This window comes from Podarcis cretensis (assembly GCF_951804945.1).
Source record: "Podarcis cretensis genome assembly, chromosome: 14".
In the NCBI taxonomy this organism is placed as follows: domain Eukaryota; kingdom Metazoa; phylum Chordata; class Lepidosauria; order Squamata; family Lacertidae; genus Podarcis; species Podarcis cretensis.
Window position 1 is genome coordinate 35,408,947 of NC_137183.1, and position 15,949 is coordinate 35,424,895.

At 41.8% G+C, this 15,949-nt stretch overlaps 1 protein-coding gene and 1 long non-coding RNA gene across 21 annotated transcripts in view; both read right to left on the bottom strand.

Moving 5' to 3' along the window:
• RBFOX1 (RNA binding fox-1 homolog 1) overlaps positions 1 to 15,949 on the bottom strand; it is a 1,485,186-nt gene that overhangs the window by 972,558 nt on the left and 496,679 nt on the right. The gene's annotated exons all lie outside the window — the stretch shown is intronic.
• On the bottom strand, positions 2,429 to 4,872 carry LOC307203562. The gene is made up of 3 exons (XR_013833293.1): positions 4,588 to 4,872; positions 2,651 to 2,946; positions 2,429 to 2,521 (listed from the first exon to the last, which is right to left on the bottom strand). It is a non-coding gene; the product is annotated as an uncharacterized lncRNA (long non-coding RNA).

The following is a 15,949-nucleotide window of genomic DNA, read 5'->3' on the forward strand; positions in this document are numbered from 1 at the left end:
GGGAGGGTTCTTGCCACGCAATTACAAAAGCCATCCCAGCATCTGATTTGATCCTGGAATAGCTCTATTTCCTCTGCCAGTGCCATTGCTGCCAGGTTCAGGGAGGAGGGTGAGGCAGCACTTGTTCTGAGCAATGGTGGTGAGGGAGCATCCCATTGCCTCTCCATGACCTTTCCATGACTGCTGCTGCCGGCCTCCTTCCTTGGGCAGCTTGTAGTAATGGCTGCTAAAGAGAAGGCAAGGAGGAGTAGAGGCTGCAGTCACCAAGATCCAGTCCCATGCAATGCACCGTGTCTAAGGGGTAGGCAGAGGGCAGGGCTGCCCTGGATGGGAAGAACGGGAGAGCAGAGCGGAGTGGAAGGAGTCTTGATTTTAAAAAAATAATGCTCTGTGCATCAGTGTCTCATCTTGCCCCTTTCTAAAACTTATTTATTGGTGTGTATTTTTCTTTTTGTAAATCTACAAAAAAAAAAAAAAATAGGATTGAGGGGTTTTCTCAGGACAGTGGATTGGTCTGGTGGTGATGGCTTCTTCCGATAGGAAATGCTCTGTGTGGGTGGGGACACAAAAATGGAGGGGGGGTTGAGGAGTGTCAGTTGGGGAAGAGTAATAGATGTCCTTCTTTTCATCTGAGGAACATCCCTGGACAACTCTGATGCCTTGTAGGGCCTGGACATATCCCAGCCCAGCCCACTGGGCCATCCCCCACAGATCGTTCTGCTCCAACTCCTCCCATCCCTTATATCCTAATCCCACCGCCCGCCCTCCAAGAAAGGAAGCAGCACACAGCACATCATTAAACTATGGAACTTGCCCCCAAAGGAGGAAGTGTTGGCACCAGCCTAGATAACTTTAAAGGAGGGTTAATAGAGTAGAGGGATATTGAAGACTGCTAGCCAGGATGGCTATGATCTGCCTCTGCAGCTGGGTGCAGTAATGATTCTATATATCAGTTTCTGGAAACCACATAAAGAAATAGTGTTCTTGTGGTCAAATCCTGCTTGTGGGCTTCTCATATGCATCTGGTTGGCCACTGTGAGAACAAGATGCTGGACTAGAATGGCCTGATTCAGCCAGCTCTTCTTATGTTCTTTTGTCTCCATGGGACTCATGAAATCACTCATCCTTAACCACCTGTTTGTTTTGGTATGATGCTGTCCTTGAAAAAGCAGCCCAAATTTAGAACAAAGCCAATTCCAGGATGAATCTGGCACTTGGGTGTCTATTAATACATCTGCATCTAGCATTGACAATGAGCTAAAAATATCAATACAATATCAGCAAGCCAAACAAAGTCTATTCACAGCATGCCACACGATCCTTTATTCCAATGAGATAAGTATCTTTCATAGCCGACTTGCGAGACTCAATACTAGTTTTTATCAGGAAATCATGCAAACTGCTTGAGACAAGAAGAAGCAAGGAGCAGCTCATAACAAGCAGAGCTTTTAAAAAACGCTCTTTAAAACTGACAGATCAGAAAGAAAAGAAAGGAAACGGATCTTGAGGAGGAGATTAAAAACTAATTTCTGCTCAGGTCTCTTTTTTACAAAAAGAATTGTTTACTGGAATAGACAGCTCCTACACCATTATCATAAATCTTTCGCTGAAAATATATATGACAAGAGTTTCCAAACTGGCTGGACTACAATATGAATGGCTTATGCTTATTTTAGAATCTTTATGTGCATGGTCTGGTGCTTAAATTAAAATTAATATATTTAAGTGTGAGCACTGGAGGTCCCAGAGTTCATTCACACCCACACAAATTTTCAGGTGTGGTTCTACAGGAATCAATGTTTTGAGAGCGGGGAACGGAGTAACTATGAATTAAAACATGGATTTCATATACTTACATATATAGGGAGGAATCCTATGCACCAGAAGTTAGCATAAAGCCAGCCAGCATAAATTAAGCTGGTGTTAAGTAACACCAGATCCAAACCCCATTCAGCAGCAAGACAGCTGCTCTGCCTAAGCCTGGAACAAGCAAAACAAGTCTTTAAAGTAGTTTTCTATGCTGGGTTGGCAGGTCAGATGAATGGACTGAGGATCTAACATAGATCCCCATTCTGTGGTACTGTCCCCCATGCCCTGGAATACCCCCTTTGGAAAGGAAAACAAGAGCAAGGGTCAGAGCAGTTTTCATACATTCCCCAATAGTCTTAAATAATACAGCTTGATTTTTTCAAATATCCTTGCGCGCCATTAAATATGTCTAAGATGCTAAATATATAGCTTTATACTATGCTGTCAAGTAGTAAACACATATTTCTGCACTAAAAAGAAGTTTCTATAAAGTTCAAAATGATGTACATTTCAAGAATGGAGCATTACATGAACACAGTGACCTCTGCTGGCATACTGAAAACAAAAGTTCTTAACAGGTAATATTTGCATAGTTAAAACATTTATACACAAATCAGGCGTACCAAAAGGGAAACATAAATGCCAGATGGAGCACTCAGAAGCTGCAGAAGTCTCAAAGATCTCCTCAGTCCCGGTCTCCTTATTATAGTCCCTAGGGCATTACAGAAAACACTGAACACTCTGTTTGTTGTTAAGCCACTGAAAGAAATGTTAAAAACAGGAAATATAATAATAGTCCTTCTCAGGGGAAGGGAAGTTTTAATTAAGGATAACAACTTACTTTTCAAGATGTTGCACTTTGTAGGCCTCCAATATCACACTCAATTTTGAGTGTTTTCCTGGTAGCAGCTTTCGTTGACTCAGCATCTAGGAAAACACTGACTGGTAGCAGCTCTCCAGGTTTTCAGTTCAGGGCATTCCTAGCCCTACCAGGAGGTTTCCAATGATTGACTTTCTGCATGCAGAGCAGATGCTCTACCTCTAAGCTGTGGCCCTCCCTATTTCCCATCGGGAAGGAATACGATAGCAGTGGGTTTATTCAACTCCCTATTTTTTATGTCATTCAAAATGTACCTGCTGAAAACCAGATCACTATTATTAATACATTGGATCAAGGCTACCATTAATTCTCTCTCAGGCTCTTTGCATTCTCTAACAAATCAATGATTCACACTAGCACTCTTTCTGTTGCTTTGTGAAGCTCCTTTTAATAAGCTATTCACCCAGTGATCCATCATTCACAGAAAGAGTGAGAAGCTGTATAAAGGAATCCTCTTCCAAAGTCCAAAATCTTAAAAGGGAAAGTTGTTAATGCAAAATCTAGAATATGGTTCTTCACATATTCACCAGCCACTGAAACATCAAGGAATGACCATCCATTTCCCAGTCTCTAATCACTTAGCATGGTAACAGGTGGGATTTTGTCTTCTCCAGTCACCAGGGTTCAAAGACCAAGAGGGCCACCTCTGCTGATCTTAGCCCCCAAAGGTGCCTAGGGTGCCAGGGTTCAAAGACCAAGAGGGCCACCTCTGCTGATCTTAGCCCCCAAAGGTGCCTAGCACAAGATTTAGAATCAAAGCACATACATTGAAGTAGGGGCGGCCCATCTTTTTTTTTCCTGTCAGGGGCCACATTCCTTCTGTTAGGGACTGCAGGGAACAGTGATGGGTGGAGTCATGTTCTGCATCTGCATTAACTGATCTGTAATAAAGGCCACTCTGCTTCAATTTTCATCATGGCTACCTCATATTAGAAATTCCAAACCTACGCTAGTCTAGTCAGAAATATGTCCCAGTGGGTTGGATGTGTTATTTTTGTATACATTACTAGTAGTGGTAAAATGGACAGATACAGATACTGTTCTTGAAAGCAAGGGAAAGTAATTCCTTTCTGACTTTAGTGTGCTACACACAACTACCAGAATGGCAAGAAACAAGGAGGAGCGAACAGGAAGGAAAGAAGGAATAGAGCAGTTTCAAAAGGCATCAGGGATTCATAAAAAAAGATCAAGAGTTGCAAGTGAGTCAAAAATACTGTGTTGCATTGCCAGATGTAAACTATAGAGCAAATCTTCAGAGGGCAAAAGATATACACTGAGAACCAGTGAACTACAGATAATTCTTGTCAATTATGGCAAACAATGTTAAACAATTAAATTATTGCTACTGATAGAAGTTATGGCTCCTGTGGCAACTGTACATTTGGCCCATTTATCAATGTGTTTCTTTCTATATCACGTTCTACACGCCTGAATTTACAAGTTGAAACACATGCTGTCAATTCATTTTATGCTTGCTTTGGGTACTCTAAGTTTAGCTGTCGTGCCTCATGTGTGCTTTAATGGAAACTTATGGCACAGAATTTAAACAACAAAAGGGAAGGAAATTCATAATTACACATTTCACAAAGCCCATGATTCAGGGCACTGCAAGATACAGATTAAGAAATAAATTTTACAGAACAAAGATACTGCATATTACACACGCACAGTGGGGGCCAAGCAATGGATGCAGCAAAGAACAAGACAAGCGGTTTTATTTTATGTTTTCAATGCATCCTAAAAATCAGTAATCCACTTACAATATACTGACAGCTTCCCTCCCCAATTAAAAAAAAATAAAAAGTGTTTTCACAAACACGACTCATTTGATTACACAAATTAAATACCATTTAGAGCTCTTTGAAACATGATTTTTTACACTTAATCATATAGCTCACCTCACTTTTGTCACCCCTCTCCTTCCAACTCTTCCCTACCTCCTCTCCCAGCCTTTTCTATTTTCCCTTTTCTGGGTTCCTTTTTAATTCTGTTTTGGCTGAGAATGGGTGCCTCCCTGCTTTCTCACTGGTCATCGCTAGTGGCACACGGTGTTTGGAAGCCAGGAGAGCAGTGGTGCCCCCCAAAATGTGGAAAGCTGGCTTAAATCCATGGCCTCTTCTTGCAGTGTCGGGAAACAGAATCCACGCCACAGGGCTTGTGTGACTCCAGCATTGTTCTCTACAAGAACAAAGGTGACCACGATGACACAAGAACAAAGGTGACCACGATGACTGTAACAACTACTGTGGCATCTCTCTGCTGAGCACTGTGGGGAAAGCCTTTGCCTGTGTAGTTCTCAACAGGTTACAGTCACTTGCTGACAAGGTCTGTCCTGAGTCACAATGCAGCATTAATGCTCAGAGGTCCATAGTCAACATGATTCTCTCACTGCGCCAGCTGCAGGAGAAATGCCATGAGCAGAGATGCCCCTTGTACATCGCCTTCATGGTCCTGGTAAAGGCCTTGGACCGAGTCAGCCAAAAAGGACCCTTCACACTGTTCAACAATATAGGATGCCCACCTACGCTTCACAAGATGATTGAATCTTGTGTGGCACCACTCACTATGATGGCTCATACTCGTGACACCTATAAAGAGCAGTGTGAAACAGGACTGTGCTCTCACCCCAACTATCTTTGGCATGTTCTTCTCCCTGGTCCTCTCTTATGCCTTCAGCTTGACTGAAGACAGTGTATACCATAGGAGCCAACTCCTAGGGGCCAAAGTCACTTCAACCCCCCCAATAAAATATTTGAGGGGGCCTCCCCCCAAAAATTGATAAGCATTGTCATTCAAATGGTGGGTGTGTGCACGCTGTGTCCTGTGGTCGATCACCTGCCCCCCATTTTTTATTCAAGTTGGCACCCCTAGTGTGTACTTTCATTCAAGTAGCAATGCGGATTTGTTCAACCATATGTTCCTTCCCTTCAAACCTTCCTGGTTTTGAAACAGGGGACCTTCCTGGCTGTTCCACCACCCTCAGAAACTTGGGAGGGGGTGGCCCATAAGTTCCCACAGAGGTGCATCTGGCAATTTCATTACACAATTTTTGGCAAATGTTGAAGAGGCACCTCTTTGCTCCTAGCTTTCATCATGTGTGTTTGTGGGGGGGGGGGGTATGTGGGGGGAGTGGGGGTGTATGGACCCCCATTATTTCTGTTATTGATATTTTTTTAAAATTGTTTTTTGTGTTTGTTTGTTTTTAATTGTAGCAAACCACAATGGAGAGATAAGTGCTGAACCACATCTGCCATGTTCAGAATCTGTGTGCTACTTTATAAAGCAGCTGAATCAGAAATATCATTGCATGTAGCTGTGATTTTATAACATTTCATTCGGAATTCCCTTTCAATTTTCTCCCATGCCAGTTGACAGCTTTAATAAATAATTTAAACCGCTAATATATAAAACATTTGCATCTGCAATGTATACCGAGTTAGGGGAATGGTGCCTGTCGCCTCTGATGGAACTGGGATATACTTCTACTCTCCAGAGGGGTAGTTCGTTTCATCTTAGGAGCAGCCCAGAATAATTTTACACTTGCCAAATAAAGAGCTGCCCAGCATGACCAGCTTTGAGATGAAGGGGCTGAAGCAAGCTGCGTAAGATGCAGGGCAGCAGGAAGGGTAATGGGTTAGCTTCTTGCCTGAAAGGTGACACGCCTTTTGTGGATTGCTGAGGTTTCTGGACTCACTCCAATTTAACAGCTTCAGCTCTTCTTTCTACCTGCATGTGGGTTTGTATTTGCCAATTGAGAGCACTTCATAGATCTGACAAAGTGAGCTCTGACCCAATACAGCTTTTGCTGCAATAAATATATTAGCCCAATCTTTGCCAACCTGGTTCCCTCCAGATGTTTCAACTCTCATCAGCTCCAGCCAGCCCAGCTGATAGGAATTGAACTCCAAAACAAATCAAGGGCACCAGGCTGTGTTGTCCTTTAAGGCATAAGAACAGAGAAGTCATCAGCTGGATCAGGGCAATGACCCATCTAGCCCAGCATCCTGTTCTCACAGTTGCCTGCCAGATGGCTATGGGGAGCCTACAAGCAGGACCCAAGCACAATAGCCCTCTCCCTTCATCTGGTTTCCAGGAACTGGTATTCAGAAGCATTACAGCCTCCAAAGAAACGCCACCATGGCTAGTAGCCCTCAACAGCATATGTCATTACATTCACTTCTTCACACAGTGCAGAGCAGTTAAAAAAGGAATTTGCTGCCATCATGTGTGGTGAAAACATTCTGAAAATACTCCCATTCTCTCAGCAAATATTTTCAGGCTTAGGCCTAAAAGTTGGCCTGACCCTAAGTGCATTCTCAATTCTTCCTTTTCAGTCAAAATTCTGTTTGTTTGTTTGTTTGTTTGTGTTTTTAAAATGATGCCAATTCCTTCAGTTGCCTGACTGCTTAAGACCATATGATATCAGGTGAGTGGTTTCATCCCTCCTTTCAGAGTGACCCACAAATGTCTCGCCACTTCTGGATCCAGGCCTCCAGTTGGATCCAATTTCCTACCTCTTCAACTTCTATTATACTTTGGGGTTTTTTTCACTTTAAATTGGAAGTCCTGGAACTGAAGGACAGCTTATATAATTGAAGACACACAGGCACCCAGCCCCTTATGAGTCTGAGATGAAAGTCTTCAAAATTCAAAATGCTTCTGGGAAGAAATTGATTGAGAATGGTTTTAAAATACTATAAATTAACTCTGAAAAGTACACTTAGGTTGTGAATTATCACCTATCAAAAGAGGTTTGCAGAAGCCTTTGATGCTTCAGTGGGTGAAGACACCAGCATATTGCATAATAAAATATAATTTTACCCATGCAAGCTCCAGGTTTTGGTCATTATTTTGGCCAAACTTAAGAAACTGCAAAATAAGCAGTAGCAGCTGGTGATGCAACACAAGTTGAGTACCATTGCTCTTGCTGGCTTCCCAATGCAGCAGTTCACTGATGCTTGCCAGGAGTGAGATGGGAGGAGTGAGGCATTAGGAGCTGGTCTTGGTGTGGTTCATGGTGGCAGGAGTTCTTGGATTGGTCTCACCATCACACACTGCTCTGTGATGACCTCCCCACACCTCATCCCTCACTCCCCTTCACCCTCTGTAAGAACCAGTGACTTATTGTGTTGGGAAGCTCGAAAGGCAAGGGTGCCCCCACCCATGTCACTGTTGGGATGCATCCAAGGAAACGGGGGCAATTTGCAAGCCCCCAGCTGGCCCCAGCCCACCGGCCAGTAAGCCAGGCAATCTCCAGTCCTTGGAGAAGCATCACTGACACCAGCCCACTGGCTACTGAAAATAAAGGTGGTATTGTCAGGGACTGGCAGGGCTCTGAAGCCTCTGAAAATCTGTTTCTGAGGAATCACAACTGAGGGATGTTGCACATGGGCTTCCCAATGGGGCATCTGATGGTCACTGTGAGAACAGGATGCTGGTCTAGATGAGCCTTTGGCCTGATCCAACAGAGTAGTTCTTAGGTTCTTATGCTTTCCTCTGTTTGTTTGTTTTTTAAAGTGAAAATAGCATAACATGTAGTTTGGTCCTCAAAGGACATATGCCATAAAGACACCACGCATTTAGAGCACATGCATTCTCACGAAGACTCCTGGGACCTGTAGTCTCTTAATTGTAGCTTTACAAAGGGTACACAGAGTTCCCGAGATTCTTTAGGGTGGGAAGTTGTGTGTTTCAAATGTATGGTGTGTATGCAGTCTATTTTACCCAGCATGAGAACGAAACAAGCAAGGTCTTAAACACTGCAGTACATTGGTTTGCAAAAAGTGGTTGGAATAAGCGTAAAGTATGATGTTTCTTGTAGCCTTAGGAAAAACTCTTGGGGGGCGGGCACAGAGGAAGAAGACCCAAAAGATCTGAATGAACTGGCATATGACAGAGCAAGTTTCTTTGCACCTACCTGCACATGTTCCTTCCATTTTTATAATGTTTTGTTTTGTTTGCAACTTGCATAGTGGGAGTGACAACAGAATTGACAGATTGCAGCAGGAGGATGGGCAATATGGTCTAAATATCAAGTACCCTTACCCTTTATTTTGCAGCTTACTTAGTGAGCTAACAGTAAAAATAATGAACTGAACATAATGTTGCAGAAGATGGCATTCAAAGCCCCCATATGGGCAGGCTGCTATTGCTAAAGATGGAGGTGTAAGGTGTTGGGGAGGGTCCACAAATCTTGAAATTCTTTGGGATTTGTAGTTCAGCAAATGCTGGATGGCCACAGGTTACCCATCCCAGACCCAAGGACTTCACAGAGGTTGCTATGAAATTGAGGCATACCTTAAGGTAGCTTTAAGATGATAGAGGGTCATGGCTAAGTGGTAGAAGGTCCCTAGTCTTCCCATCTAGGGCTGGGAAGATTCCTCTCTGAAACCACTACAAGTCAGCCTGATAACCACTGCAAGTCAGCCTCAGCCAACATAATCAATGGTCAGGGATGATAGAAATTGTAATCCAAAACATGCAGAGGGCACCAGACTGGTGAAGGTTGGGATATATGGATAGTGCTGTCTCTCCCACAACACTAAAAGTCTATCTCTCAGCAGACATACTCACTTTTGCTGGGACACCTGAAGGCCAGAAGCACCTGAAGGCCAAGAAGGAGGTGCAGGCAAGCCTGCAAGTGGATGCAAGTAGACAGTCACCAGCATGTTTACTGTCTATAAACACAACTGAGTTGCAGTGCAGAACTTGGGTGAACTGACAGAGGACAAGCCACAAGGGAGAAGTAAATAGACTTATTCAGCCAAAAGGCCATATCCAATGAGCTGTATGCCTGTTTTGAGCAGGTGACAGAAGCAAAACTGAATGAAACAATAGATGTGACTTACATTTGTATAGAATCACAGAGTTGTAGAATTGGAAAGGACTCTGAGGGTCATCTCAGCCAGACCCCTTGCAATGCAGGAATCTCAAATAAAACATCCATACATTTTGGCTATGCAAAAGTATCAAATTTCTAAATAAAAACACACATATTTAATCCAGGCAAGCAAGCAACATTATCACAGCTCAAGGGGACATTCCAGTCGGACAACAGGAGTTTTAAGAGGGATTGTGACAGGCATGGCCTGAGGAGCATCCTAAGTGCCAGAAAGCAGTATCTGGGGGCTATATATGACTATCTTCCCAAGACCTGATGTTTCCTACCATTTTCCTAAATTTAAGTGACTGGGGGAAAGCAGGAGGTCAAGGGTTAAAGAGCTGAAACAAAGATAGCTGAAAAACAAGCTACGTCTGGCATGTGCACATATATGTACACAGGTGAGTCATTATTGCAGCAGTAGGGAAACTTCCGTGATTATTCAATAATAAGGAAGGCAAAATATGAACCCCCAAGGGAATGATACGCCATCTTCTTTTCTTGGCAGGAGAACGCCATGTTCAAAATGTCATTTCTGAAAGATGTTTGGAATTGGAATTGTAAACAGTGGAAAAGGAGAGTGCTGCACAGGAAGATCTTGTATCAGGGAAAGATCAAAAGGATACATTAACTCCTCTGCTGGGTACCTGCTATGCAGTTAGCTTGAAACCACACTCTGGAGCATTCCAAGCAATTCTGCTACAATGAATGTAAAATGGCTATCACCATGTGGTAGCTGGAATTTTATGTAGATGCTCTTTGCAAGGTTTGAAGATAGGGCACTTTAGTCAGTCATTTTAGCCAGTCATTTTAAATAGCAAAATGCATTAAACACACACACACACACACACACACACACACACACAATGTGACTAAAATAAAATTAGGGACTTCAAATGTAAAATGTTTCTGTATTGTTCAATTATGTAACTGGAGATGTTCCATTTCATTAAAACATCTAGAAAGCAAATGGTTTTGTAAAAAGCTTTATATGACGAGCATGGCATTTAGAATGATGCTATCAAACACACTCACACACACACACACAAACACTTTTTCTGAACTTATAAATAGCAAAACAGACTACATCAAAGTACTGACAATATTTGTGGTTGCATTGTTTGCATTCAGAGAGGATAGACATTTGTTTTCAAGTCTACAAAAATATATGCATGGGCCAGTCTTCCCCAACCTGGCATAAGAATGTAAGGACAGCCTGCTGGATCATCCTACCCAGCATACTGTTCTCAGAGCGGCAAACCAAATGCCTGTGAGAAACCCACAAGCACAAGCCAAGCATTAGAGCACTCTACCCTTCTGTCATTTCCAGCAACTAGCATTCAGAAGCATTACTGCCTCTGACAGTGGGGGTAGAACATAGCCCCACCCTCCTTGAATTTGCCTAATCCTTTTGAAGTTGGTGGGCATCACTGCCTGATGAGGGAGCGTGTTCCATAGTTTAACCATGTGCTGCATGAAGAAACTCTTTCTTTTATCTGCCTTTAATGTTCCAACACTAAGTTTCATTGGGGTTCTAGTGTTAGACTGGTTGAGACTAGGTGGGACTGTTGGGAGATGCAGTACTCTAAAAACATCTGGAAAACTGTGTGGCATTTTGGTTTTGTTTGGAAAAGCTGTACAGAAGACCACACACAAATATAGCCATGCATACAGAACTCAGTCACTCCAAACAAGTGAGGCACATAATTTTAATGCTGAGAACACCAACATGACACCCATGGGCACAATGGCCTTGAGGCCCTCCCTATGTAACATCTGAGCCTTTCTCCTCACTGACAGGAATGTTTGCAAATAAAATATATACTCCATGGAACTGGGGTTCAACAGGTGCTCCTTGCCACATAGATTCTGCTCTAAAATCCAGCACCTGTTGGCACCACACCCTTTCTTACAATCCTAGAATTGATTAAGTTGCACCCCCACATCAATTGGCAAGAATTGCAGGATTTTTGGTTTGTTTTTTAAAGGCTCTGTGTGTGCTTCAGTAGACCAGGATGATCAAACAGAAGCGTTCATACATTCAGTGCTAGCACAGAACCTGGGGATTTTTTTGTTTGTTTGTTTGTTTAAGTCACCAAGGTCTTTTCTATACCACAATACAGAGGAATACAGCTGCAACAGACATGTGACTCTTTCATACATAACACAAGGACACATTTTATAACTGTATCAAAGTTTCTATCCATCACTTCTTAGCATGAACTTGTTGCAAAAATAATTGCAATACTGGTAAACTAGAACTTTTACATTTAATATATTTACATTATGCCATATTGATAATGTTTGGAAGGTTGCTTACAAAATCTTGAAATCCCGTAACCTACAAAAGACAGTGTGGTGTAGTGGTCAAAGCAGGTCTTTCAGCTCAAAGGCCTGATTGTTTCAATGCCTTCCTGGGTGCAATTTGACACCATTTTGAATCAAGATGGTGGGCTGAACCTTTCAAAATTGCACTGGTTTTAACAACCAATTTCAAAACTGCACTTTATTTTTTGTTTCCTAGAATTCCCAAGCAACACTGGGGACAAAAACAAAAACAAAAACATGAGAACAAAGCAAATTAAAGCCACTCTAGTAATGTATCTTCACAAGTGTCATAATTAACAGAAAAGCTTTCATCATTTTCTTTCAATTTGATTTGCATGAGGGAAATCTGAATATTAGATCTACTATTAATCATGAGCTGCTTTTATTTGCCCTGTTTATTGCTTTGATCTTTTATTTTAAATGCTGGTTTGTAAGCTGCCTCTCAAGGAGGGATGGAGAAGAAATTCTTATTTAAAGGGAAATCTATCCAATCTAAACTTTCCAAAGCAACCCAATGCACATAAATCCTTTGAAATTCTCTCTCCTCCAAATTTTGTGACACACTTCTCCAGCCAAGCAATATGTACAAAAATGCATATATTAGTGCAAACAACATATAAAAGTATTTTGCAAAACTATGCAGATTAGGAGAAATATGCACTAAAATGCTGGTGAATTTTCACAAGCCCTTAAAAAAAACCTGATGTGGAATAGTAAAGACTTAGGCATGGAAAAGCAAGAAACAGAAAGAAACCAAAATTGACAGATTCACAAATTCCTTGTCTCCAGTACTTTTTTCTTCCTGCTTTGGAAAGTTGTTTTAGCTCTTGCTGTGTGGGTGAAGAGTTGCAGGACCAAGCAAGGACAACAGCACCCCAATTCCATGTACAGAATCCAACTACACTGGCACTTTATTTCACAAAGGTTATATGGGAGGGGGGTTCCACACACGCCTGCCTCCCCATCTCAAGGGCAGGCACACAATAGGTCACTCCTCCAGTATCTCATTGCCATTCCCTGAACCTCAATCACTCAAATGGTAAATGGACCACACAGGGGGCCCAATCAAATCACAAGTGTGGTGGAATTAATCCTTTCTATCTTTATTATTTTCCTTGTCTAAATTTTATTTAGCAGACTTGATTCATCAAATTTCTATCCTGCCCTTCTTCCTCACAAAGGGGCCCAGTTCTCAAAATGTTTGAGAAGTTGGGGGACAGAATTCATCACAGAACTAGTTTCAGTCCAGTCCACTTTATCAAGGTCATTCTAAATTTCATCCCTGTCTTCTGAAGTTTTAGCTATCCCTCGAAGTTTTGTGTTATCTGTATATTAGAGATTTCTTTGTGTAATAGATAAAAGTAATTGTTCTCTCTCCAGCTGGATGAGGAATCACCAATGAGCACACTAGGTCTTAATCTGATGTCATTATCATATAGCATCTAACCAGTCTGCTAACGAAAGTCATGGAGAATGTTATTAAAATAAAGGTAAATTACATCCACAGCATTCTCACAATCAACTAACTGGATTAGCCAGCCATTATATATTCTTGGCAAACGTATGTTGACTTCTACTAATCACGGCATTGCAACCAGAATGTTTATAAACTGACTCCACTGTAATCTGCTCTAGTATATTTCCCTGTATCAAAGTCACAATGGCAGTCTGTAGCTTCACTGATTTTCCCCTCTATTTGAAGATTATGACAACTTTACAAGCCTCCAAGGTCCTTAAAAAGATCTATCAAGAAGACACTCCCCCCTCTCCTTTTCCCAAAATGTAACTAACTGAAAAACCTTGCTTGTGGCATTCAGAAATGTTCACCTGGACTTCATTAGTCCACCCTTCAAAGTACCCTCCAAGAGTTGTGAACTGCAACATGTTCATAAACTATGTTAATTCAAATGCTGCCAATCACAAGCAAACTAAATATGTAGATCAGCTGCAGCTATCCAATTTATGGCATACTTTTCAATGTGACTTTTAGAGCTAGAACTCGTTACTCAGCCCTACAATGATCATACTTTTGAATTCTCTCAAGGTAGCCCCCTCCCCCACAACACATGCTGAATTACGCACAATGTCATCCATAGCGGGGGGGGGGGGTTAACATAATAAGCCTTCCCTATTTGGGTTAGGCCACACCCACCTGCCCCATACCTGTTGTCAGCTAAAAATCTGATTCACCCTAAAGGGGGTAATTGTGGGCACTGACAATCAGCTGACTGAAAGGGCTCTGCAAGATCTAGCAAAGCATGCCACAAGCTAGCACTTTGAAAGAGGATTCTGATTGCCAGGTCTTGCAAAGCACCTTGCAAGACAAGTCCAGAGTTATAAAAGCTGCCTGGCATCATTGTGACCTCAAATGACTGTCAGCCAGAATAGTGAGCCAGGTGGACAAATGGTCTGACGCACTATAAGGCAGCTTCCTATGTCTCAAATGTCAATACAAAAGAAACTGTGCCCCAAGTATCAAATGTTTGAGCAACAATGTATAAAAGCTATGGAAGGGGGATAAATTTGCTTGGTTTAACTCAGGGGTGGGGAACATATGGTCTCCAGCTGCTGCTGGACAACAACTCCCATTATCCTTGACTATTGACCATGGGTTGATAGACTGACTTCAACAACATTGGAAGGCATCCTCCTTCTCTGGTTTAACATAGCTAATTCAAACCAATGCACAAACTGAAGCACAGCTATCCTTCATAACTAGTGCTTTTCCATACTGATTGATCCAGGTTTCCAACCAAAAAACTGCATACAAAATATGTATGTTAGTGAAAATAGAATGCAGAAAAGCAACCTGCTTGAAGATGTTGCTTGCAGAAAGAAAATGCATTATCATTTTTGTTTTCACCTTTTTGAAGAAACAAGTGCCATGTGAAAATGTGGCAAACTGAACTTACGACTGCAGAAATGAGAAACTGAAATCAACAGATTCATCTATTCCTAATTAATGCCACAAGTTAACCATCCCCGTATTTGTCTGTTCAGTAAAATAAATTATCTTAATATCAGTCTATCTTTCAGCTCCCAAACTTCACTACCCACACACCTAAAAAGTATATGAATTAAATGGGGGAGGTAAAGAAAAAAAATTCAATCTTTATGTTTTCATCCAATAATCATGTCTGAATAAAATGCGACATTTGGTAGACCACAGAAAGCAGTAAATGAGAAGTTCAAGGTTGACTGTACAATTTCAGCTCTGGCCACCTGTGCATAACCTTTACAATACAGCCTTTCAATTTCTGGTTCATAAGTTATTTTAGCAGTACATGTGCTATCACAAGTTGCACTGTATTTCTGTTTCAGAGAGGCATGACGCCTTTACCTAAAAGCAAGCTTTCATTGTGCAATAAATGCATATGCTTAAAAGCCACCTACTGTGCAAAGTCACCTGTTGTGTTAAAAAGAGGGTCATGTTTTAACTGTTAATGAACTTCTGCAGACATCTTGGAATTTAATAAGTCATGCTAGTTTTAAGATTTCCAGATAACAAGCATTTTAAATCACTCAGGTTAGAAAGGGCGTTTTAGAGCTTGGATACCAGCCCAATTCTTTTCAGAAGTTCTCAAAACCACTTGGGTAAATTTGCAGAGTTCTTTTTGGTTTCTGTTGTTAATGCCACATTGATTTTTAACTTCTCACAGTTTGGCTATACCATAGTATTTAAAATGTGTCATGCACAGGTATGCCACACTGCCTATCTGCCTTTGGCACTCAGACAACGGAAGGCATTCTAGTAAGCATGTGCTCCATGACCCAATTTGGTCAACCAGCTGCCACACAGCATTTTAGAAAGGGGGAAGATAGATATCATATCAAGGTTTATCCCAGACTTTCCAAGTGTCTGGGCTCTCTTAATTTGTTCAAAGCCTTCTTGTGCCCTACTACAGATATGGCCGATGTAGTTATTCAGCTACAACTCACATCAGCTCCAGCAAGCACAATGAATGGGTCTGGGATGGTGGCAGTTGCAGGCCAACAAGGTCTGGTGGTCATTGTGGTCAAACATTTACCAACCTTTAAGGAACATACAAAGC